The sequence below is a fragment of the Struthio camelus genome, chromosome 1, assembly GCF_040807025.1.
Source record: "Struthio camelus isolate bStrCam1 chromosome 1, bStrCam1.hap1, whole genome shotgun sequence".
In the NCBI taxonomy this organism is placed as follows: domain Eukaryota; kingdom Metazoa; phylum Chordata; class Aves; order Struthioniformes; family Struthionidae; genus Struthio; species Struthio camelus.
In genome coordinates this window covers 55,589,768-55,607,235 of record NC_090942.1, presented here as the reverse complement: position 1 = coordinate 55,607,235, position 17,468 = coordinate 55,589,768, and the positions used below count along the sequence as shown (strand labels likewise).

General features: G+C 46.7%; 1 protein-coding gene across 2 annotated transcripts in view; it reads left to right on the top strand.

Annotated features, from left to right (window-relative positions):
- The window catches only part of GRIN2B (glutamate ionotropic receptor NMDA type subunit 2B), a 214,028-nt gene that overhangs the window by 2,026 nt on the left and 194,534 nt on the right, over window positions 1-17,468 (top strand). The window lies entirely within an intron of this gene.

Genomic DNA, 17,468 nt, shown 5'->3' with positions numbered 1-17,468 from the left:
TCATGCTGCTGTGGCGGTGCTGCCAGCGGGCACCGTGGCACCTCTCCTCCCCCCCGCAGCCCCTTCCCCAGCCCACAGCTACCTCGGAGGGCTGCAAAATGGCTATCTTGCAGCTCGGCTGTAGACACGCGAGAGGCACCGGTGCATCCCAACCGTAACGTGACATGTGAGTCTTTTCCGTAAGATGGTGGCAAGACAAAGGGAGCCGTGTGCCCCGGGGAGGGGGGGAGCGCCGCCGGCTGCGCCGAGCTCAAGGTGTTGAACGTGTCCGCGTTATTTGCAGCCCAAGACGCACCCGCGCCGAGGAGGGGGCCGGGGGGCAGGAGGGCAGAGGCCAGCTGACTCCCCCCCCCCCCCCCCGGCTGGCCCCAAGCCTAGCCCGGGGGGACCCCAGCACCCCCCCCCCCCACACCACCACCCTGCTGGCTCCTGCTTTCTGCCCCTCTGAAGGGGGTCGTCGAGCTCTTGTTAAAAACCGGGAGCGGGCCCCTTTGGAGAGCCACCTTTCCTGCCATATTCTGGCTGTGCTTCTATAAATATCTAAGGCTTCCCAGGGTTTATCCGCGCCTGGATCCTCCCTGCCAGAGAGCTCCCTCCCTCTTCCCTCCGCAAGTGGGAGTAGAAAGTTTACCTGTGCGGAGAGGAGGGCGTGTGGGAGCAGTTCTCCTTTTTTTCGGGAGGAATTTCTCCGGCACCGAGGCTGCAGGCGGCTGCCGGCTCCGCCCGGGACCCCAGCGCCCTGCGGGGTCGGGGTGCAGCCCCAGCCCTCGCCTGTCATTGCCCCGGGAGAGCCGCTAAAAGCACAGACCACCCCCGGGGAAGGAGGCGGCGGCGGGGGGGAGAGGGCGGCTAACAGCACCATCGCCCCCTCTCTGATCAGGGCAAGGGGAGAGAAGGGCAGAGGCTGGGTCGGCCCCCCCTACCCCTCGCCCCCTGCCCTGGGTTTTGCAGGCGGATCGGAGGGAAGGGGAAAATTGCCTCCGGGCTCTGGCAAGCGCGGCAGCCCTGGCAGCCCGGCCGCGCCGGGCCCCCCGGGAGAGCGGGGCCGGCTGCGCTGCCTCCGCAGACGCCACCCCTGCCCTGGTGGGGACCACAGCCCGGACGGGTGCCACATTCCCCCCCCCTCCCCCCGCTGCTTCCCAGCCGTGACCGGGGCTGGACCTCGGCCTAGATTTGGGCAGAGGCAGCGAGGGGGAGGATGGGGCGGGGGGGTCTTACAGCTTTGATGCTCAGCTGTATAGGGAAGGACGCATGAGGCCACATCCTGAATCCCCCCCCCCCCCCCCCCCCGTTTACTTCCCAATCTCTCTTACTGCTACGTTTACCCAGACTTGTCTTCCCCTTCCCTACAAGCACCAGCATGGGCAAAAGGAGGTGCCTCCTAATATTGCCCGGCACCATCAAACACAGTCCAGGCCTTGCAAGCAGTGCAGGAGGTGGTGGCTGGTCCCCCCTACCCCGGGCAGGAGGGCTGGGTACGCAGCACCTCTGGCCACCCTGCTGCTGTCACGCTGCCAAGCCCTGGGGGTAGCAGAGCAGGGGTACGGCACCCTGGGGTGGGGGGTGGCCTGGTGTGCCCCAGCTGTGGCTCTGGGGGGAGCAGCAGTGTGTGGGTGGGTGCAGGGTGCTCTGTAGGAGGGGGTGCATGCAGGGTGCTCTGTAAGAGGGAAGGTGTGGGAATGGGGGATTATCAAGTGCTCACCCACGCCACCCTGAAGCAGCAGCTCGCGTCGCCTCCGCATCTCCTGGTTCCCACTCCCCCCCGCCAGCAGCCGCTTGTCTCCCCATCCAGGGTGGGGGTCTCAGAGGGTTGGGATGGGATGGAGCAGGTGGAGGGAGGAGCAGGGAAACAGCCTGGGGGCCATGGGACCTGCTTCAGCTTCTCCCCGGCTCTGCCTTCAGTAGGCAGAGGTAGATCTCAGCAGGAAAAAGGAAAGAAGCATGGTCAAAGCTGTTACTCCTCTTCTTGGGGACCCTGAGCTCTGGCCTGGTGACATACACCTGCCAGGCCAGCTGGCTCAGCCCACTCTGATCCTGGTGCCTCTTGCAATTCCCCTCATCAGTGAGACCATAGCCAGGCAAAGGAAAGTATTGGGAGCAGCCCCTGACTGTCCTTGGCTGGGCAGGGTTTTCAGGATACCTGCGCTGATGGCTGGGTTTTACATTGTACCCCTGTATCCAAGAGCATGAAGAGATCATGGGGAGGTGGAAAATACCGAGCAGGGGCTAAAATCCCCGCCTTTCATCCCCACTTAACCATTTATGCTTTGATTTTATTCTCATTTGGGAATATCAACCGGCGCTGTAAAAAACCTCCATTAACCTACGAACCAGCACCCCATCCCCAGACCTTCACCTATGGGGAAAAGGTGCTTGCATTCATTTCTGTATTTCATCTGCTGCCAGAGCTCAGCTGGGGCTGTTTCTTGTGCTTGGTTTGGAAGAGGGTAGGTGGACGCCGGCTCCAGTGCTTAAGCCGTTCTGCACTAGCGCATGGAGATGCACTTGGATTCCCACACTGGACTCTTGTTGCCTGGGCTGGCACCAGGAATTGGTGCTCTAGCGCTCAATGTCTCTGCAGTACCATGTGGGAGGTCTGGATTTGATTCCCAGTGCTATTTTCTCATTCCCCCAAGCTGGCAGAGGACGGGAGTGCTGTACAGACAGAGTGCTGTTTGTCTCCCTGCAATGGACTTTATTCCCCGCTCCTGTCTTTCACTCTTTAGGACGGGCCAAAGCTGCCTGTGAGATGGCCCAGCCTGAGAGCTGGTCCCTAGAGGTTTGAACTGGCCTTTAGGGAGACTGCAGCCCCACTCTGGCTGTGCTCTACTCCTCAGCATGGCTTGGTGGGCAGCAGGAAAGAGAGTTGTCCTGCAGTTGGAGAATATGGCGTGGCTTTTTTTTGTGTAAGCCTCAATTTATCACAAAGAAATGGATTCATTAACAGGAGAAATGGACTAGATGATCTTTTTGAGAGAGATGGCTCCATGTACTGAGTGAGACTGCCTCATCTACAGTGGGATGCTGGTAGTATCTGCTCTGCCTGACATCCGGGCTCTAAGACTGCCTGACTCTTTTGTGTTTCTGTGATTAGCCTTCTTCGAGATATGTTTATAGGGAGTGATTGGCAGAAATGTGACTGATAAGTAAGTTATCTGCTCTTACCCTGGTCCATCCTCCAGCTACCCGTCCGTAAGAATTCTTTCTACCACAGTGAATCAACATACTCATTCAGTCGCTTCGCCGCAGTCAAATGTACCCGCTACTGCCCCGGGTGCCGCCCTGCATAAGATGAAATGGCAGTTTGAAGATCGCAGTACTGAAATATGTGGAAGGGGAAACAGAGGCAAGTAAGAGAATAAAAACTAAGCGTGACCCTCCTGCTACCATTGCCCTGTACTTTCCTCTGACTCCTGCTTTTTGCTTCAGCTAGGTGTGTCATAACAGGAACTAAAAAGACTATTTCTCTGACTATGAAGCAGGCTCCAGCGACCCTCAGACTCACTTATCCTGCTTCTCTGTCCAAAGGCAGGAGAGGAGTTCCTGGCAGGTCAGGACTGGTACTGCTGTAGCGCAGTTAGGGACACAGTGATAACTGCCTGAGAATCGGAGACTAACCGAGCCAGGTTAAATGTCAAAGCTTCCCTTTAATTTTGGAAGGGGGGAAATCCAGACAAATCCACCTTTTATAGTCCAAGAGCTCATGGCTTCCTTAAGCCACAAAACCACAGGTTCCCAGACTGAATCATGCGTTAGTGTGTGAACTGGTGTGTTTAAAAGTTGACCAAGTACACGCTGGTGATCTGTGCAAACCAGGCAGTGGACATCCATGGGCTTGAGCTCACCTTCACCTGCAGTGAAAAAACCTCTGTGTGCAGTCAGCTGGAGGCAGGGAGAGCGCTCTGGGAAAGCAAGCTTATCCCCTTGCCTGTGAAGAAACAAATTTGTGGCACTGGGCAGTGTGCAAACTGTGCTGCAACCAAGCCAATCCAAACCATGGCTAATTTGGATCTTTTGAGGCATCGTGGCTCTTTGTTTAGTGTTTTGTTTTTTTAGAAGCAGGAGAGCCTTGAGCACTAGCCTTGGGCAGGAGGAGCAGTTGGCTTCTATTTCTTTAATTTTTACACATTCACTGCATATTTTTAATGTTAGGGGAATAAAAAATACTGCTTTCTCTGTAGTTAGGGCCACTGAAATTGGAAGAGGAAATTGGGAAGTGAAGCAGTTTGCCCTATGGTACCTGTTCTGAAATTTACTGTCAATTGATATTTTCTAATACAGAGGAGATTTGCAGTGTGTAAAGTATGGTGTGCTGGGTGGGTGTCTTCCCTTTCCAACATGAAGAATCTAAGGCAACATTTCAGAGCCACAAATATACAAGGATTGGTTAAATTTCTGGAGAAAATCAGGAATTATGAGCGGGAGTGTGGTTACTTGCTTGAAGTGAAGGGATGCTACCTCTGTAGCATTCAATCCCTACCTCCATCCCCATGAAAGATCCAAAAGAGTGAGTGGATGTGGTTCAGGTGAGGTGTTAGGATGCCAGCTCGGAGTATTGAAGATCCTTTTTCTCAATTCCCAGAACACATAGTGTCATTAATGGTGTGGATGGCTGTGTGGAAATATTTTTAAGTAAGAAACATTTGTAGAAGAATGAGAATTCAGTCTTCCTGGCTTATTCGGTGGCTTGTCTGTGCTGATTGCAATATGACTGCTTACACACTAAAACAGATGTGGGACCACCAGCTCATCTGATCTGAATAAGTCAGCGGACAATGTTTATTGCCCCCACTCATCTCTGGCACGTTAGGTACATAGGAGCTCATGTCCTGTTTACTGTCAGTGTGACAAACTCATCAGTTACTTTTGAAGGTAGGAGTCAGCCTAAACTACTTTGGCTCTGTGTAGCTATCTAGTTGTGAGGTGGGAGTAATTCTCCCTTACTGCAGTTCTAGATGGGAACCAACACAAGAATTAAATGACTCTAGCTACCATGATCCTCTACTAGACCTGCTGTCCAGCCCCTGTGTGAGCTTTATACATAATCTTACTTTGTACAAAAAGGTGAAATTATGTATCTACTATATATTTACAGATGTGGTTAGGCCTCACTTAGATAACTGCATTGTGTTTGGGGGCTGCACTTCTAAGAAAGGGAAGGACTGGGGACAGTGTGGGAGAGTGAACAAAGAAAATGATCACAGATCATAAAAAACAAAACCTGTAAAGAAGGGTTGGGAGAGCAAGGCAGGTTCAGTCTGGAGAAAAGACAACCGTGGGTGGGTACCCAACTGTCTGCAAATACATAAAAGACCATTACAGAAAGAGGACAGGGGCAATTATTCTCATTAGTCACCAAGAACAGATCAGGAAATAAATGAGTTTAAGATGAGGCAGAGAGAATACAGATTAAACAATGAATTAAATGTTTACTGCAAGAATGTTTTAGGTGACAGCAGAAGATGCTGATAAAGGTGGCAGAATGGCTGTGACTGAAGATATTTAAAGCTAATGTAGATGATGAACTATCAGGACTGTATCTAATAAAGGCTGCCTCCAGTGAGCCATGGATCATGATATTTGCATGGCTAACTAAACAACTTTGGGAGAAAGATAATGAGGTAAATCTGTTCTGTGTGCAGAAGGGAGGGACTGACCGTCCCATCTGTGGAAACCCTTCCTACCTGAGTGGCTCTGACACTAGCCCTGTGCTCTGAATCTTGTATGGTACTTGTAGGAGTCAACATGATAGTGTGGACTGGTACCACAGCTTGAGCTCCCCTCAGAAAAGCATATCAGGAACTCCTCAACGATCTCCTCTTTTCAAAACCTCTGGTATGTTATGAAAGTGCTTCCTATCTTAGTGGACTGCTAGAGCCATCAGCAGTAGAAATCTTTGCAGGAGAGACTTAAAACTTGTCCCATGTGAACCATGCTTCAACAGTTGCAGGGGCAATTCTTGAATCCTTGGTTAAGTTGGGCTGTTCTACACTGAAACCATGTCTCTTCTCATTAGGAAGCGTCATCTGTCTGTAGCCTCTGCTGTTAAAGTTTTACACTACCACAGCATCTGAATATCTACTGTGTCAAAACCTGATACTGCAAGGGGAGGCGAAGTATGTCATCATACACTGAATTATGTGAAAATACACACTTTGCCATTCTATGATGTGATTCTTTTGTCTTGCAAAATGAGCCACAGTTTAAAGCTAGCTTATCTTTATTCAACTTTGCTGCTTCCAGTAGTTAAAATGGGATTTGGGAATCCATGAACATAGTGGTTTCAGAGAGCTGTTGCTAGCCATCAGTCAGCCTTCACAGTCATGTCTCTCCATGCTGGAAGTTGGAGAAACTTCCTGAGTAAAGTTGGAGTTTGGATGGGAGGCTTCAGTAAAGGATTCAGAGGAGGAGTCTCTCCACTTTGGGTTAGTAGCGATTCTCCTGCAGGTATCAGAGAAGGCTGAAGGTGCCATTTTGAGACTGCAAGTTTGGCCAGCATTGGGAACATATTGGGGACCTGCGTGGCCTAAAGCCTAAGCTAAGCTGGTGAACCAAAGCCAAAGAGAGAATACTATGCCAGTTTATATCCTCTGTGCATCAGCAGAAAGGGAGACTGTGGTACACCCTTGCTGGTAGATTTACTTTTTATCAGAGCAATGAGCGTGCAATCCTGACCTCTGGCACTTTTCATAAGAATGAGAAGCTTTCTATACAGGTGTCCAGGACAAACTCAAATGGAGCAATGACATGTAAAGCTGTCTTTGTTATTTTACTTGAATTTGACATTTTTATCTCACCTCTTCTCTCCAATCTCTTAGAGTTGCCATACACCGTTGAGGAGCTAATATGCACAGCTCTTTCCGGTGGCTGTATTGTTTCTTGCATGCATAACCTCGGAAGAATTTGGAGAATTTTGCAAAGGAAACAAATGCAAAACTTCCAAGTTTACTATTTCAAAGCAGACCAGAAGGTGAGATGGTTACTAGGAGCCAGCTGAGACAGATAAGGTTTGATGTCATGAACCTGCTGATAATTTACTCGTGCAAATGCCATGTCCTACATCACAGCTAATTGACTAATGAACAGAAAATTGTTTTCAGGTGATTGGCATTATAGCCTAATGGTATCTGAAGACAGCAGCAGCCACGGATGAGCTCCAGCTGAGGGCTATGGGCAGGATACAGGAGAATATGAGGCTAGATGAGAGGTGAATCTCAAAGATCTACAGCTGCAGTTTGTCACAACAAGGAACTGTGGTTTCCCTGCACCACACGTGGGACCTCTGCTACACCAACATCCCCAGTTGGGAATAGGGTTCTATAGGTACAGTGGGTTGCCATGAAAGGCAAAGGCCCTGCATGAATACCACCTAGAAACTAATTGCAAAAGATCTTCCAGCCCCTAAAGCTGGGCCTGATTCCAAGGGCAATCTTAACTCTTCAGAGTATCTGGGGGTAGGTTCTTTTGGAGGCCTTGCTGTGAGAAGAACAGCTCCAGTGATGTGTGGAAAGGTGTAGATATGCTGAGATCTGTTCCAGGAGAAAGATGGAGAAAGGGTCACTGTTGCGAATCTCTTTGTGTTTGGTAATGCAGGAGGTTAATTAACTGCACGTGACTGGATTGCTGGGGAATTTCTGTCGCAGGACTTTGCGGGAAAATGCACTTGAAGTGCATCGTGGCAAAAATGCACTTGCTTGCAGCTACTTGCACGTAGGCATATGCTTGTGTGGAAAGCACACAGGAGGGATCTGCACATGCCTGCACCCTTTGTTCTCTTCCTCTGTAAGTCTCTGATATCACTGGCTACTGTAGTCAGTGCACTAAGAATCCCAGGAGAGATTCTCTCGTGTCAGACGTGTTTCAGCAGAGCAAAGCTGAAACATCAGAGGATGACAGTCCCCAAGGGAGAGTCTAATGAAAGCGACAGCATGACATAATCTGTTCACTCAGTCTCTCTTCTTCAGTTCTTCACATTTTTGGTACAACTTAAAATTACTCTTTAATTTATTACTGAAAAAATGAATGTATATATAATTAAAATTGCAAAGGTTAGTGTCCGGAAACCTTGAAAGTCAAAGTATAAAAGTAGCTTGAATATGCTCTGAGGTACCACGTATTCAAGTGTTCTGAGAGGAAGCTTTTAAGTCTCCATCTGAAAGTAACATAGTGGTAAATATCACAGAAGCATAAATGGAATCTTGGGAAAGACATCACGATTATTTCATTACATGACGGGAGGCCTGTACCCTAAACAGAAGGAGATAACAACTAGGTAGCTTCAAAAAGTAGGGTAGCTGTGGGATGGTTGCCTTGAAAGATATGGTGACTTACAGAAAGCTCTCTCTGAACCCCTGGTTTGAAAGTTTGCAAAATGTAGTGGCTAAAAGGATCATGCTGTATCACATTTAATTTGAATCATTTCAGTGGGGAGTAGAAGGGCTAAAAGACTCTCTGAACCTCAGCGTTCAGAGACCCTTGCAGAAGCTGAATGCCTGTGCCCCAGGGCTCTCTGAAGCAGAAGTTGGAAGAGCCACAGCAGGTCTCTTCCGCAAACAACCATTTCTGTGCAGTGGTTCTTTATTGGAGAGAGGAATAACTTTTGGAAACCAGGCGGTGCACAATAGATCATTTGTTAATGGCAGACCTTGCCTAATTCCTCATGCTTTTTTTTTTTTTTTTAGGACATTAAGGTGAAATCATGAGGTTTGTCTCTTCCCCCTTGTTCACTGCTCGTTGTAGAGATTCCTTACCTCAGCTTGTGACAGTAGAGACAGTGATTAAAGTTTCTGGTGGGAGAGGCTTGTAGCAGAGTGAATGTGGCAGGGAATGGTTGTACTATTCCCCCCCCCCCCCAAAAAAAAAGCAGTTTCATAGATTTTGCTGATTCTGCACTGAAATTAATTAGGGCATTTGATGTGTTTTCATGAAAAAAACAGAGAACAAGCCCAGAATAGCTAGCAGCTTGGTAAGTAGAAAAGTAATGGGGCTTTGGGTGACGCGTTCTGTTCTGCGTGCTTTGTAGTGGGGACTTGCCCCTGAGGCTCTCCTAGCCAACGTGAGGGCCCAGACCACTGGATCTTCTGCAGTAATGCTTTCTCAGTTGGAGCTTTTCCAGTTGGAGCTCTTCTACTTTATATAAATGCCTATTCATTGTGCTGGAGAGAGAGTGCTCTAGTGACTGGGCTGTGGAGTCAGTTTCTTTCTTTGGCCCAGTATAAAGTAATTACTTACATAAAGAGAAATTACTTCAGCAGGAATGAAACAGAAAAGCAGGCTCTATAGCCCAGAGGCTGTGGAGTCCTCTGAGGTATGGCAGGCACAGGAGCTAATTCTTCCTCCAAATTAGGCAGTGCAGGTTTGACAGACTGGGTGTTTGCTTGTTATATTTTGGATGCATTAATATTTCCCAATGACAACAAAACATTTCACTGAAAGTTTTGCATCCAGCTCCAATGCTGGCTCCAGGTGGGAGAAAAAAATGACAGCAGGAGGTGAATGCCCAGGGAACAAAAACCTGATCCTCAATAATATGCTCTTAAACAAAGGATGAGGCGTGCGAACTACAGGGACTCTGTGACAGGAAACCAGAGTATAACTTGCTTCAGTATAACTTTTTTTTTTGTCATTTTCTATAATATGCAGGTAACTCCTTTAAAGTTGTCCCTAGATTTTTAAAATCACTTGGGATTTTCATTCCTGCAGTTTTTATCCCTTGGTGTATCCCTCTCATTGTTGATTATACGTTTGCTCTTAAAAGCTTGGTGAGATGTTGCAGTCTTTTATGGAAAGGGGAGTATTTGCAGACACTAACGTTAGCTGTGGGAGACTTGTCTCCAGAAGATCCCCAAGGAGTCAGTGGAGAAAGAGGGCTCTTTTCACGGGAAGTATAGAGCAGGAGCCCAATGAATGTACTCTCCAGAGATGCTAATCTCTCTCTATTGAGTATGAAGGGAACCTAAGCAGATGAGCTTCCTAAAAGACTTTAAGTCTATCTTTTATTCTTTGTGTATGCATGTTAAGGATGTATTGTGTTGGGGGCTGGAAGAAGCAAGAGTTGCATTAAATTATCCCTGTAACAAAACTCAGTTTGGAACAAAGTTACGAGCTAGGAGGAACCCACAATTCTCCTAACCTGCCTCTGCCTTGTATTCTTCCACTGTAACAAAAAGACTACTTGATAGTCCATCTCTTTTTGAACATGTGGGCCTGGAGATCCCTCAGTCTGGTTCTGATCTAAATGGTTCTGAACATGATTTGAATTTGCAAGAAACAGCAATGTCCATATAGCTGGTTCAGTCCATACAGCCACATGGGGCTGGGCTGGTTCAGCCCAGCCACAATCTCTGGACTCCTCAGACCTTAATTTCAAGCCAGAAAGTGGCACATTGGTGCAGGAACCCCATTGATATGACCAGATATCATAGGGCTGGTCATAGGGCTGCTGCAGGGAGGTTGAGGAGAGACAGACAGGGTTTGCTTCTTCTATAGAAAACGCGTTCCAATAGAGCTGATATAAGAATAACATTTAACTATGCATCTCTATAACTCTTATGTCTGCATGCATTTAGAAGCATTGCCCACTTCCACCAAAGGAGATGTTTCAGAAGAAAATATTGCTTGCATGATGAAGCAGAAAAATGGAACAGAAGAAAAAATTAGAATTACGGATTGCCCACGCAGTCTGACTTTGTCCTTTTAAGTGTATAGGGCAATACAGAGATCCATGTATCTTCTCGGACATAATAGTCTTCCCTAATATTGTAGTTCGGCAACTGTGGCAGAACACATTGTGATGTGTACCTGTGAAAAGGGTCAGCTGCAGACCAGAGGCCTTATTCAATGTCCCTTTGAAGTCAGGTATTGGAATTGGTCAGGATTAGACCAACTTTGAATGACTGCTCTGTGGTGCTAGCCGCAAGTGCTTGCAATATTCCTTTGAATCAGCTTCATTTGGAAGTATTATTTTTATGAACTTGTTAGGTTTTGCCATCTGAGAATCGTCTTAAAGAGCTATTGAGGTACTAGTTAGGTTGCTGTTTTGATGCCTACGATGATGCTGCATAAATCCTTGATGTTAACTGCACACACTTGTTATTTTTGTCTTCGTACTTGCAAATTTCCTTATTTTTAAAGCATGAAATATCATGATATTAGTGATACCAAGAGATTCTTCAGCGCTTCTTTTGCTGTATAAAACTTCAGGTATTTGCAGGATAGCCTAACGTATTGCTTTTTTTCTGGAGTATAAAAGAGGAATGAGTATAGGATGTGGTTAAGATTTAGTTCTGGAATCAGATTAAGCTGTGTCGTATTTCCTCCCCCCCCAAATCCTCATGGGCTGTGTCTAGAGGAGAAAAATCAATGACTCTCTGGTAAGAACTGCTTAAAATGGCTGTATTTGGCATAGCTGAGATTTCCATTTGAACAGAAATTGAGTCTTTTATAGTAACTTAATGGCATTTCCTCATAAATTGAATAACTTTGAAAGAGAAATATAAAATAATAGTTTAAAAGTTACAGGAGAAAGCCTAATGGAAAATCAAAGAACTTGATTTTACCTTCAGAGAGCCAGTGGGAGAGAAAAAAGAAAGACTTAAGGACCTAACTTCCCTTTAAAACTCCTCATTTCCCAATGGTGTTGATAGCATCCCTTTACTATAGGATGTCTAACTATTTAGTGAACTTAAAGAAAATGGCAGAAATACAGTATTTTGTTATGTCTAGCAGGAGCGTTGGACAAATTTACACATTCTGTAGGTGAGGTCTGGAGTTTAGAGAACTTCATATGCAAAAGACTTAACTTGAGCTGGGGCTGTACTGAAATGCCACATTTATTACAACAGCTAAAGGAACATACAACTTGGGTAGAAGCATCTAGATATAGTCCATTCAATGAAAGAGCAGCAAAGCAATGTGGAGAGAAGGCAAATTTCACTTGTAAGCAGCTGGTTAAGCTGTGCCTCTAAATATAACTGGATATGGAACATGATTGATTCACACCGGTAGAAAGAAGAATGTATGGGGGAATTGGCATGCAACCTTGAGCACCACTTCTAGTGCACTGAACAGATGGAGTTTCTTGGTGCAAAACCGGAGGGCTTAGAGAAGAGGTAGTAATTGAGAATTGCCTTATTGCTTGCTAGAGCAAGCTGGTAAGAGCTGTGCTAAGATTTTTCTTGGCCGTAGTCAGCTCCTGGTTGGCTGAGCCACAGATACAGGCTGACCTTCTCCATCCTGCTGAGCTGATCTGGTTTATGCTGATCAGCATTTGGCAGAAAGTACCCATCCTTGGTCGGTGCCAGTAGATATGGTTGGGTGGTTTGGCTGGAGTTCCTCTCCTCTAGATGTGTATGTAGGTCTGATCTTTCTTTTTGGACTAGAAGTATCCCTAGACCTACTGGCCTAGCCTTCTGTAGGGAGGACTACTGGTTTCAAGTAAGTGCAGCACGTAGAGGTGGGAAAGGTGTACATGTGCATCTGCTCCCTCTTGCATTTCTGAACATCCACAGAATGGGTGTTCTTTGCAGTGCATCTTCTGTTCAGTCTACTTTATGTTTTCCCTCTGCTCCAATTGATGCTGTTACTTGTAGCTAAGGTCTTTGTGGTGGCACTAAACACTATCATAAATCCAGCCAATACACACTCGGCAGCTTTTCAAGTGATTTGAGTTGCACTGCGTCTCTTCCCCCACTTCTTTCTTTTGGCAGATAAGGCTAGAAAGTTAAGCAAAAGACCTTCTTTTGCTGCTGGTAAGGAGGAAGTGGGCTGACATGGGTTATGAGAATAGGTGGTGGCAGGAGGGCAGATTTATGCACCTCGTTGGACTTTCACTGGCAGTAAATTGCACTCCGATCCTGGGAAAGCCTCAACCATGAGGGACTGAGAGAGCTGGCTCATAAATTTCTTTGCACTAGCAGTACATATGCATGGAAGAGGGTACAAGGGAGTAGCTGGTGCTTTGTTTTTGCCTGTTTTGTGGGCAGAGGAGGGCTGGTGCAACAGCCTGCTCGGTGTGGACAGACGTGCCCCCTGCGCCTGGGGCTCAGAGCAGAGGGGAAGCAGGCACAGCCAGGAGGAGGGTGGTGAGGATGCCTGTCCCATTTGATTTAGAAACTGCTGGGCTGCAGCTGCCTTGCGGTCAGAGGAAGCAGCACTGGGCTATTTAATGGCTGCACCCAAGAGTCTCTCCCCTACAGAGCTGAAGAGCGGTGGAGGCGATGCATCAGTGCTGCCTGGGGCATGCTCTCAACCCTCCCCCAGGCCCTGCAGCAACACACCTTCCCCTTGCTGCTCTATCCTCCTTCCTCCAAGTCAGACAAGCCTGACTGGGCTTGGTGAAAGCTTCCTCGGTTTGAGGTCAGGACGGCCCTGCAATGTCTTGCCTTGCATCTCCCAGCACAGGCGGTGGGGGCAGCTGGGGATGGGGGGCAAAGCCAGCCCTGCCCCACTGCCCTTGAACCTCCCCTCTGCTGGGTGGATTTGGGAGCTGCCACAGGCTGCGGTGTCAGTGGGGGACAAGGTGGGGGGAACTGCTTCCGGAGGAGATTTCAGAGGGACAAAGCTTGGAGGAGGAGGAGAAGGGTTTTCTTTCCCACGCCCTAAAAAGCCTCCTTTGCACCTAGTGACTGCTCAGTGCTCAAGCAGTGCCTGGGTGTGTTTTGCACTTACGTGATATCTAAAGGAAAGACTTTGGAGAAGGATCCCCACCCCTCAGCCTTTGGGCTGAAGGACAGGAAGGTCTTTGACTCCACTATTTGGAGGAAGTTAATTTATAGGTTATTAGAAATGCGTTGTGCCTATTTGGAGGATGTGTGCTCAGAAAGCACACTTTTTTTTTTTTTTCTCAGCAGTGATACATTTAGGTGATGCTTAATCTGCACCTGCCCAATACTTGCAGCTGTTCTTGGAGGGCCTTGCAACAGTCTCCAGGTGCCACTGCTTTTTCTGAGAGCCTCTTCATGTACTGGTGCAAAGCCATAACACAGAGGCACGGTGTTGGTATGCTACTAAAGCTGAACTGCAGCATTTGTAAAACCCTTTGGCAGTTTTCAATGAGGGACTGATGCTGGGGATGGGCGTGTGAAAAATCCATATTGTCTTGTAAATTTAGGGATGTGCCTTGACTTTACTCTGATGACAAACCCTGTACCTTTGCTTTGTGAGAGTATTTCCATTGGAAATCAAAGAGATTTGAGATACATAGCTGGCTAAGCAGTCATACCTCAGAATAGGATTTGGGGATTAGTAGAATGGATAATAAATTGAATACCAGGAGTTAAAATCAGGCTGCACTCATAAAGAAAGCAAGGATGAGAGGTACACCCCTGGAAAGTAGTAATGCCAGAAATGACACTGGGGTTACACCATGGGGTTAGTAAATGAGATATGGGCTTGCAATACAATGCGGCAGCAAAGAGGTTGATATGATTTCTGGACTGCATAAACAGAACTATTGTATCTCAGAGCAAGGAGGTGTTTTCTACATACTTTTAGTCATGTTTTCTTGATGTGCCTGGTCTGAGTGTATCTAGACTTTTGAGTTCATTTCTGGAGAACTTGGTGCCCCAAAGATGGCAGCAAATTAGAACAAATTCAGTGGAGCAACAAAAATGATTAAGGCGCTGGAGGGATTGATCTAAGAAGAAAGATTAAAGTAACTAATTACATTTAGCTTGGCCAAATGACAATTAAAAGGGAGATGTGATGACTGCCTTAAAGTGTGTATTTAAGAAAGTAAATACCAAAGAGAGAGAAAGAGAAGAATTGTTTAGTGCTATTGGAGTGGTTGTTGGTTGGATGCCCAGGTGGCACTGCTAGAGGAGCTATGTAGGAGCCTAAAAAAAAGTGAAGGAGAAATAGCTGTAACCAAACAGTAGCAGCAAACTGAACAAAAGGAAGCGCTGAACAGACAACATGGTTCCCGCTGTGAAGCACGGCAAAGGGTAGAGTACCTTCCCCAGGCAAGCAATGGCAGCCTCTGAGCAAAAGTAACCCTAGGAGTTTTGCTGTGAGGAACATCTAAAAGTGGCCAGGAGAAGGGGGGAAGTCCTTCTCCTCAGATCTGCAGGACCTGTACACCATATTTCCCCCTTTCCTTTTGGCTGTCATTATGTAGTGTTGCACCTATGTCAGGGAGTAGCATTTTTGAAAAGATCCTTTGCAGACTGGAGGGAGAACAGGCAAAAGGATAGTGGCAGACAGTATTAGACACTAAGTCCTGTGCAGAGAGGCTGAGAGAGCCGGGCGTATTCAGTCTAGGGAAAAGACAATTGTGGGTGGAAACACAACTGTCTGCAAATGCATAAAGGGCTCTTATAAAAAAAGGACAGGGGCTAATTATTCTCTTTAGTCACTGAGGGCAGATCAGGAAGTAAGTGGGCCATCAGCTGAAGCTGAGAAAATCAGGATCTGTATCAGGGAGAAGCCTAAGTGTTGGGTGACAAGAAGCAGTTAGGAGGAGGTGAGGGGATTGCCATGAGTATCGATACCAAAGGAAGACATTAGACACCCACTTATCAAGGGATGACACAGGCATCAGGAAATTAATCATGTTTCAGCAAGGGGCAGGCCAAACTAGCTGTTTTGCCACCGAGGGCTCATCTAATTTCATCATTTCATAGTCTTTAAAAGGCTCTTGAGCTTATAAATGAGCCAGTGCTTTGGTGCTTTTTCCTTGCAGGTTATTTGTTTCGGACATGTTTAATTATGTTTTCTCCTTTGACTATGTATCTGTTTAAATGCTTCCTTTTGCAATGGAAAGACTGTGGATGAAGCACGCACTGGTTATAACAAGTGCAATAGGAAGCTAGTGCCAGCAGAATGTGGCTTAGCTGATTTTTTGTCCCTTCAGTGTGAACCTTTTCTGAGGTAGGAAATAACTTAATTAGCTTTTAAAAATGTCCCTGTGCAGTACTGTATCTCCTCGTTTTGACAGGCACAGGAAAACATCATGAAGCAAAAGCTGTTCTCACAGTATTTCTCATCTAGTTGTACTGAAGAAGTCATGGGCATTTTTCATAGAAGGTCCATTTTCAGATGCTAGGAGAATATTCCATACCTGGGAATGTTAATTTCCTAAACTGCTTTTAAGACTCAGCACTGGGGACTCTCCAAGTGAAATGAGGAGGTGAGGATAAGATATAAAGCCATTTGCCCGTACTGTATCTCAGCTGGTGGTTCCAGACTCTCTGGGTAAATTAGTCTGTCTAGCCAGATGTGAAGAGCATCCCAAATTTATTCCTCTGTGATACCTGTTTGGAGGTCTATTATAAAATAGATGCTTCAGCTTAGTTCCTTGTATGATAGTGACTGTGTCCCAGTGACACAGCTAGTTCTTTGGCAATTTTAAGAGGGAGTTCAAAGAGTGACAGGAGTCCAAGATCAGGGAAACAGATTCTTGTTGTAAACTTGGAAGAGCACCTTTTAAGGCAGAGGCTGAAATACTGTAGGCAAGTGGGGTAATACTGTCCTGGGCTATAGAGAAAACTAGTCTTGCAGTAAAGATAGGAGGTAGATCAGCTGGGTCCCACACCTGACTTTTCCATACATTGACTTTTATTTAGTTAACAAACAGCTGTGGTCGTTAAAATTGTTTCCCTACCCTGCCCCAGTTGTTTGTTCAGCAGTCTGGCAATTTAATGCAAATCCACCTTCACTGCTGGTTGAAGCTAGCATGTTGGGTGGTCAAGTGGATTCCTGAAATTTAGGCACTTGTCTCTTTCTACTTCTCCTGACATGGGACAGTAGTCTCTAGTGAGCATGGTCAACTGGGAGTGGTCATGCCTTAAACCACAGCAGCAGGAATTGTCAGAGCTCATGGGCAAGTCACTCATATCTGTTTGTCTGTGAGCTGGGATGATGGACACACACCACCCAGCTATATTCCAAAGTCACACTTCCTTTTGTGTTTGTGAAGTGCCACGAGACTTTCAGGCTGATGATGCCATAGAAAAATACTTACTTTTTGCTTCGTCTTGACATTCAGAGCTCTACCCTTGGCATTCTTCAGTGGTTTGGTGCTACTGAAAGAAATAAAATAAAAGCCTCATATGGAGCAGAAAAGCACTTCACAAAGCATAGTGTGATGAAATCAACTCCTTGAACAGCTGTGATGGGGGCAGGAAAGCAGACAGAAATAGAGAAGGGGGAATATGATGGGTGATTTATGCTGGTAAATACCACTCTGTGATGGGGCTTCAGTCCTGCAAGATTTCTGCTTAGAGAAGATCTCAGTGCTTAGTGCTGTGTTAAAGTACATACCTATGAAGCCCTCATCCCAGATTCCTAAGGGCCTACAGCCAGTGCTAGATTTGCCAGATGTGCTGGGTGATATGAGATTTCTGTTCTTGTACCATCAAAGCCATGTCCTCTGTGAAACAAGTATGGGACATGTTGCTTTCCCCTACATTTCTGCACTGTCTGCTTCTTTTTTTTTAGTTTATCTATTTATTTATTTATTTATGGAATGT